This window comes from Amblyomma mixtum, chromosome 1 (assembly GCF_055824585.1).
Source record: "Amblyomma mixtum isolate Tamu chromosome 1, ASM5582458v1, whole genome shotgun sequence".
NCBI lineage: Eukaryota > Metazoa > Arthropoda > Arachnida > Ixodida > Ixodidae > Amblyomma > Amblyomma mixtum.
Genome location: NC_143012.1, coordinates 316,860,892 through 316,868,528, shown reverse-complemented (window position 1 = coordinate 316,868,528; position 7,637 = coordinate 316,860,892).

Here is a 7,637-nt window from a genome sequence, read left to right as displayed (position 1 = left end):
ACCCACATATGAGATGCGTGTCGCCATTGCCAAGAAGAGCCTCTGCTAAAATAAGAAACATGCCCATGGAGCCCCTGCAGAAGCTTTATAGAGGCTCAGGCATGTGTCGCTCTCGTAAACACAGGTGTGGCAAGACCTCCTGGGGTGTGCTGGACAGGGTTTGGTTCAACGCGTCCAAGCAAGCAAGCATCGAAGCTATTCATATGTGGCATGGCGTTTTTCCACCCGTTGTGTCTCCCTCGTCAGTATATAATCATAGCTACATGATTAAAATGACGTTCGACAGAGGTCTATCTCATTTGAGATGCCGATTTAAGGAAGAAATGAACGCCAACCAAGGTCTTATAAGAAAGCACGATCAATGTTTCGAGACCTCACTCAGTTTCTTCGTCAAGGTGTGGCTATGGCGAGTTGTAGCTTGGCTTTTGACCGCCAGGTCACTATAAACTTAAACTGTAGATCTAGGAATTGGGGAAGGATTCCAAGCGATTACTATTTCTCGGTGTCTGCTGAACTCGCCATTACTGAAGCAACATGCAGCCTTGTGCCCGGATTTGGCTTGGCCTCCAGCACAATAGTTCCTTCAGTCTATCCTGTGGTCACATGCCTCGCAGTTCTTGGCCACTGCGCTTCACTCACTTTGACGTCAGCTTTGTGCTGCTTCATCCTTTGCTGGAAATACTTTGTTGTAATCCCGCCGCTGCCATCCCGATTTTCACAAAGTGCTTCAGTGTCCTTTTAAGGGCATGATGCTATAGCGTTAATGCCCATGTATGCGGAATTGGTAATTCTAGTCTTTACATTCATAGATATCGCTTGTAGTCCTCGTACCACTCCTGGCACGGGGGTCACTGCCTTGGAGATGGCAGATTTTGCCACCGGTGGGGCTTGCGAGCCCAGGTTGCTCTTCCCGGGTAACCTGTCGCGATCAGTCATTAATTTAAGTGCCCCTTGCCGCGGTGGTCTGCTGGGCCGGTTGTGATGACGTCACAAGGTCACGTGACCGGTTGAGGCTTCAAACGGTCGCCAACGACGACGCCGGACATTCTTTAGTACATTTAGCAGTTGTGCGTTTGTTGTCTGACCTCTGCCGCGCTGCCGGCCGTTTGGCGTCTGCACTTGGCCGGCAGTGGGCCTCGCTCTGTCAGAGGATGGAGGAAGACAGCAGCTCGCGGCGGCTTTTTTCCACCTTGCGGCGCATCACACAACAAACCCTCAGCCGCTGGCCGCTCTCGCTCTCGCAGATGCTTTAGGGACAGTGACGGTGCTTCTTAGCCGGGTCGAGCGTTTCTTCGAAACCGGTGGTGGGAGGCAAGAGTACAGCGCGTCAGCCATAGTGCGCGCACATCACACAGCTATATGAATCCTCCATATGTAATAATTAAGGGTTGCGTCGAGCCTCCCCTGGATATGCTCCGTGGTACGAGCCAGCGGGCTTTCACCTGCGGGTGTGAGCCTCGCCATGGGAGGTCCCTGCCCGTAAATGAGGGACTTCATGTGCGAGCCTTGGTGGGTGCTCGCACTAACGCGCCGTTAGCAGGTCACGTGTTACTTCCGGCAACTGAACGTGCTCACCACCTGAAGAGATAGCAGTCGTGACTTAGATGGTCACCCTAGTAGTACTATATACCGGGTGTTTTATTGCGAAAGCAATACTACTTGCACTTTCACGCCTTTGCCGTGCCGCGGCGGTGACCACCATTGACCTTCATTTGACCTTGATTGCATTAGATTGGATTACATTAAATTGGACTGGATTGGATTAGATTATATTACAGTAGATTACATTGGATAGGATTGGAATGGATTAGATTGGATTGTATAACCGATTCATCACCACAAGCGCCACCACCAGCTAGCTGTACCATGGCATAGGTATGGATATTGCTTTCGCAATTACCGGGCTTGACCAAGCTAAGCCACAGCGAATTTTTTTAGAAGGTCCAAAATTTTTAAAGAAAGGTAAATATTTTTAGATTTATTTTAACCCTGGGGCTGTACTGAGGGCTACGGCGGGCGCCAGGTAAGAGGAAAACTACTTTAATTAGTTCGCTGATTAACTGAATACGTTAATTAACTTTTATAATTTTTATTTTAGGGGATATGTTGTATTAGCAGAAATGGAGATCGTCTTCCAAACAGTCCAACCAAGAAAAAAATTATGAAAGAATTTTTTGCGCGCGTTACGAAGCGAGAGAAACCCCGGGTAGCTTCACACTGTAGCACAGCGTCTGTGAGCACCTGTGACGTAGTTCGCTCCGCCCTGCGCTTTGTGTCAATGCGTTTTTGTTCCAACGCGGCATTCCGTGAGGCCGCGGAGCGATAGCGCAGGCCGCCCGTCCGGGCTTCAGCCGTGTGACGCAAGGCGCAGGGCGGAGCGATCTACGTCAGAGGCGCTCACCGCCGCTGAGTTACGGTGTGAAGATGCCTACCAGGGTGACTTTTTCGCGGCTCGTAACGTGCGTGAAAAATTTTTAATTAAAATTGTTTTTTCTCGGTTGGACTGTTTAGAGCACGATCTCCAATTCTGCGAATACAACATAACCCCTAAAATAAAATTTAGAAAAGTTTATTAACATATTTAGTTAATCAGCGAACTAACTAAAGCAGTTTTCCTCTTGCCTGGCGCCCACCGTAGCCTCCAGTATAGCCACAGTGCTAAAATAAATCTAAAGCAATTTACCTTTTTTTAAATTTTGGACCTAAAAAAAAAACACCCAGTATAGAAATACCATAAGGCTTGTAGGCTTTGCGCCTTTCCTTTGTGGCTGTCCGAATCAGAATTCAGGTAGAGGTGTCTGCTACTGCCGATCCGCACGCATTCTGCGGTGAAGCGATCCAACCTGCCGACTCCTCAGACAACACCAAACGTCCTGAGGACGTCCTCAAATGATCAGAACGTCCTCCAGATCACGAACAGGACATCCTGAGTACCTTTTGAGTGCATCGACGGCTAAATGTCCTCATGACGATTTCTTCAGTTTGTACTTTGCTGGACGGCTCGAGGTTGAAAATTCATCAAACGTCCTGCAATCATCCTATCGAAGTATAGTACCAGATAACACAACTACATCCTCAGGAGACCTGAGGATTAATTTTTGAGGACATTGTGTTGTCCTGAGGACGTCTTCTAATACTCAAAAGGTCCTCTTTAGTCCTGTTGTCCGGCCCCAGTACGTCCTCGTGACATCCTCAAATTTTCTCTGGAGGACCTTTTCTGTCTGTTTTCAGGACATCAGATGACGATGTAGCCCAGATAATGTGTCATGGTTTGCTTAATTATTGTAGGCAGTGTGCACAGGGGTTGTGAAACAGCTTTGTATGTGCTTCTTTTGGCCTGGATTCTAGCAAACAAATTTTGCAAATGTTTCGCATACTAAACAAGTGACTGGTCCGTTCCCCATTTGTTGGCAGTTACAGGAATATTTTCCATGAAAAAAAAATGGCTGAGGCTTAACTTGGTTAAGCCTGGAGAATGCGAAGCATCATCGTGTCGCGTAATTTGGAGGCGCACAACCACAGCGACGGCGCGAGGTGGGCCCCCGTTTCTCCACTGTCGTGACGTCATCGTGTCACGTGGTGTGACGTCATGTATCACGTGATTCGGAGGCGCACAACCTCAGCGACGGCGCGAGGTGGGCCCCCGTCATCATCATCATCATCAAAACGTTTATTTCCACCGAAATGAGACTCCTTTTTGGACCCCCCGGCACGCAGGCCTAAGGGAGCCCTACTTAGGAGCCTCGCAAACTAAGGTCTGGTGAAGACACATCTCTTCACGGCCTCAGCCGCCAGGCGGATGGCTTGTTGCTGCTTAGCGGGGTCCTCGCTCCGCAGCAAGGTCTCCCAGGCTTCTCTATCTTCTATCTTTTGCTCGGCGCCCGGGCTTCCAGCACATTCCCATATGACATGGTCGAGAACATAATAAGCTGAGCAGGAGGGTCTATCCGCCGCCCGACCGTTCCCTCGCAAAAGAGGAGGCAATTGCGTGGAGAAGATTGCAAGGGGGGAATCATATAAGCCCCTTCTGGGTATACATAACAATCTCCAAAGAGGAGAAAGACCAATATTGCATAACGTGCGGGGAGAGGGGCACTCTCGACCATGTCATATGTGGGCCCCCGTTTCTGCACTGTCGTGACGTCATCATGTCACGTGGTGTGACGTCATGTATCACGTGATTTGGAGGCGCATAACCACGGTGAAGGGCTGAAGTGGTAGCTAAAGTAGTATGCTTCGCATAATATTTACCTACAGCGATGACTATATAACTCTCAGGAGTTGAATTCTGCTGCCTCAGTGAAAAGCCAATCCGACAATTCGCCCAAAAATTCTGAACAGCCGCGTTTCGATGGAGGCGAAACGCAAGAGGCGCCCGTGTGCTGTGCGATGTCAGTGCACGTTAAGGATCCCCAGGTGGTCGAAATTATTCCGGAGACCTCCACTACGGCACCTCTTTCTCACTTTCTTCTCTCACTCCTACCTTCCTCCCTTCTCTTACGGCGCGGTTCAGGTGTCCGCCGATATATGTGAGACAGATACTGCGCCATTTCCTTTCCTCAAAAAAACCAATTTCCAATTTCCATTTCCAACCCCATCAGAAGCATGCAGTACATAAGACCAGGTTTGAAAACCAAAATATCTTAAGATATCTCCAGAACACACGTAATATTTTCAGCCACAATGGTTTCCTACATTACATCTCTACTGTACACAAGTATCTTTTAATAAACCTGTAGTTTTTACAGAATGAAAGCCGAGTTCGAGAGATAAAGCTGGTTTTATCATAGTTCAACACCACAATAGTGTCCTTCGACAAGACGTTTGTAGGACATTTGAGAAATTTTCGTCCTGGAGTTGTCCCGTGAACTACAAACTGAGGACATCATCATGAGGACATTTGGCCTTAATGCACCCAAAAAGTACTCAGAATGTCTCGTTCGAGATGAGGACGTTTTGGCCATTTGAGGACGTCCTCAGGATGTTTGGTGTTCTGTACCGAACTGAGATCAAGCCAGCTTTATTTCTCGCACTTGGAACTCATTTATTAAAAACTGCAGGTTTATTAAACGATATGTGCGTACGATAATTATCTAATGAAGGAAACCGTTGGCACCCCAGAAATGACATGCCTTGAGAAGATATCGTAAGGTATTTTTGCTTTTACGCCTGTTCTTATGCATCGCATATGCTTTTGATGGTGTTAGGTAAAATTGGTAAATTGGTTTTTGAGGAAAGGAAATGGCGCAGTATCTGTCTCACATATCTCGGCGGACACCTGAACCGCGCCGTAAGGGAATGGAGGAAGGTAGGAGTGAAAGAAGAAAGAGAGAAAGAGGTGCCGTAGTGGAGGTTCCGCTATGCACCCTGGCCAATCCCCCGCCGTGGGTATGTGCCATTCAGCCCAAGGACATCATCATCATCATCATCTCCGGAATAATTTCGACCACCTGGGGATCATTAACGTGCACTGACATCGCGCAGCACACGTACGGGCGCCTCTTGCGTTTCGCCTCCATCGAAACGCGGCCGCCGCGGTCGGGTTCGAACCCGGGTACTCGGGGCTCAGTCGACGAGCGCCCACTGATCCACCGCGCGGGTGATGGTGAGGCTGTTTAGATTTTCGGACCTCTCATCTTTTTCATTCAGACAGCCGAACTGAACTTTAGAGAGCTACTTAATCTCTGCGGCCCTTGGTAAACCCGTTCTTTTTGCTTATTCTGGTAATTCGCTTACATTAGCTCTGAATACAGCACTCCCATGAAAAAAAAAATCGATTGATATTGAAAACATCCTTAAACATGATCCTCAATACTTCCTGAGTATGCTCAATGGATCCCAGTTGGACTGCTTGAGGACGAATTACAGCTAGAAAACCTGAAGACGACTGAACATCCTGGCGCGGACATCCTGAGGCCACACTCAGGAAGTCTTTGCGTTGTCTGGGTCCAGACTCGCTGGCTATCAGAGGGTGCCGTCACACCCCTCCGTTCAGAAGGATGCGAAAACGCTACCTCTATATCGTATAATTTGAGCCAGCCCTCCATCTCATAATGCAGGGCTCGATAAACCTGGGCCGCAACCGTTCCGGTAGCGAGCTGAATTCCGCCACCTCCCGTTCCAGCGCTCCGTCCAGTGTTCGGCATTGTCCGGTGGTGTAACAGTGCTCAGTGTATGCATATGTGTAGAGCGCAGCTTTTCGGCGCCCATTCCTGGGTTGAGCTTTGTGCCTCGCCGTCGTTGGCGAGTTACTAGTACACTATAACGTAACCGAGCGCGGAGGATAAAAGACGGCGATAGCGACGAGAGCGCGACGAGGAAAGCGGAGGAGGATGGTTTGGTTTGGTTTATGGGGGTCTAACGTCCCAAAGCGACTCTGGCTATGAGAGAGGCCGTAGTGAAGGGCTCCGGAAACTTAGACCACCTGTGGTTCTTAACGTGTCCTGATATCGCGCTGTACACGGGCCTCTAGAATTTCGCCTCCATCGATAGTGTACGGCGGTAGCGCGAAGGCAGGTTGCGCGGAGGCGGCCCGCGGCACCCGAGCAGCGCGCGACGTCGTCTGCTCGCCAATGACGTCATCGGTAAGGCGTGCAGCGAGCGCACAAGCATAGTTTCTTAATACAACCATCGTCCTTCTATGTTATAACTAAAGTCCCTAGATCAGCTTTGGGGGCTTAAGTTTGTTAATGCCATTATTTTCGGAGTTGGTGCTACACGTCCACTTTTAATGCCATTATCGAAAGTGATGATGACGATAACGCTTGCAAGGTAGTCAAAAGTTTCATCTTAATATAAACATTTCTAATGAGCAGAATATATCGGGAATGGTGTTCAAATGTAATGTAAAAACGATTTTCCAGAAAATACGGCTGTTCCTGCTTTACAAGTCGAAAAAGTAGCCATAAACTCGCATGTCAGCACATAAGTCGAGAGTACCAGTCAATAAGGCTGGTTAAAATGGCACTCTTCGCATCAAAAATGCGGTTTAGGTGCCTCATCTGGCTGAAAGTTAAGAATTAACCATTTTATAGTGGGCTAGGCAGTTGTAACTGACAAAGCTGCAGGCTTTTCTGCGTGTGGAATGGGAACGAGAGTACACATTGCACGGGCGAATAAGTTGTGGCGAACTCAGTAGGTCGCGAATGGCAGTAAGGCTAATGCCATTAAATTTATGCATGTGGCACCGCACGAATGCCATTAAAACTTAAGGCAGTAAGCACTTAATGGCATTAAATCTGTCCGTGTGGCACGGGTATTACTTGGCTTTGGGTATAAAACGTGGATTTAGCCGTAAAAATACGTCTCTTCTCGTTGGCAAACCTTGAAAAAATGCTGTGAATGGTTCCATACCAGCCATACACTTGCGTTAGATCTACTGAACTGAAAAACGCAGTATCGATATAACTTAATCTGCGCACAGAGCGGAGCATCGCGGCGCAACTACAATCTACGCCATGGAGGAAGGATAAATGCTCGAGCTCCTTCCTCCAAGATCTACGCTTTCAAGCCAAACACGAAACCGCGCCTTCCCGGCATTCCCGCGGTAGATGAGTTGGTTATATTAACTCTATGGGATGAAGTGCTTTTTAAGAAAGTCGCATAGACGGTGGCGTCAGCTTTCCCTCTATATAATA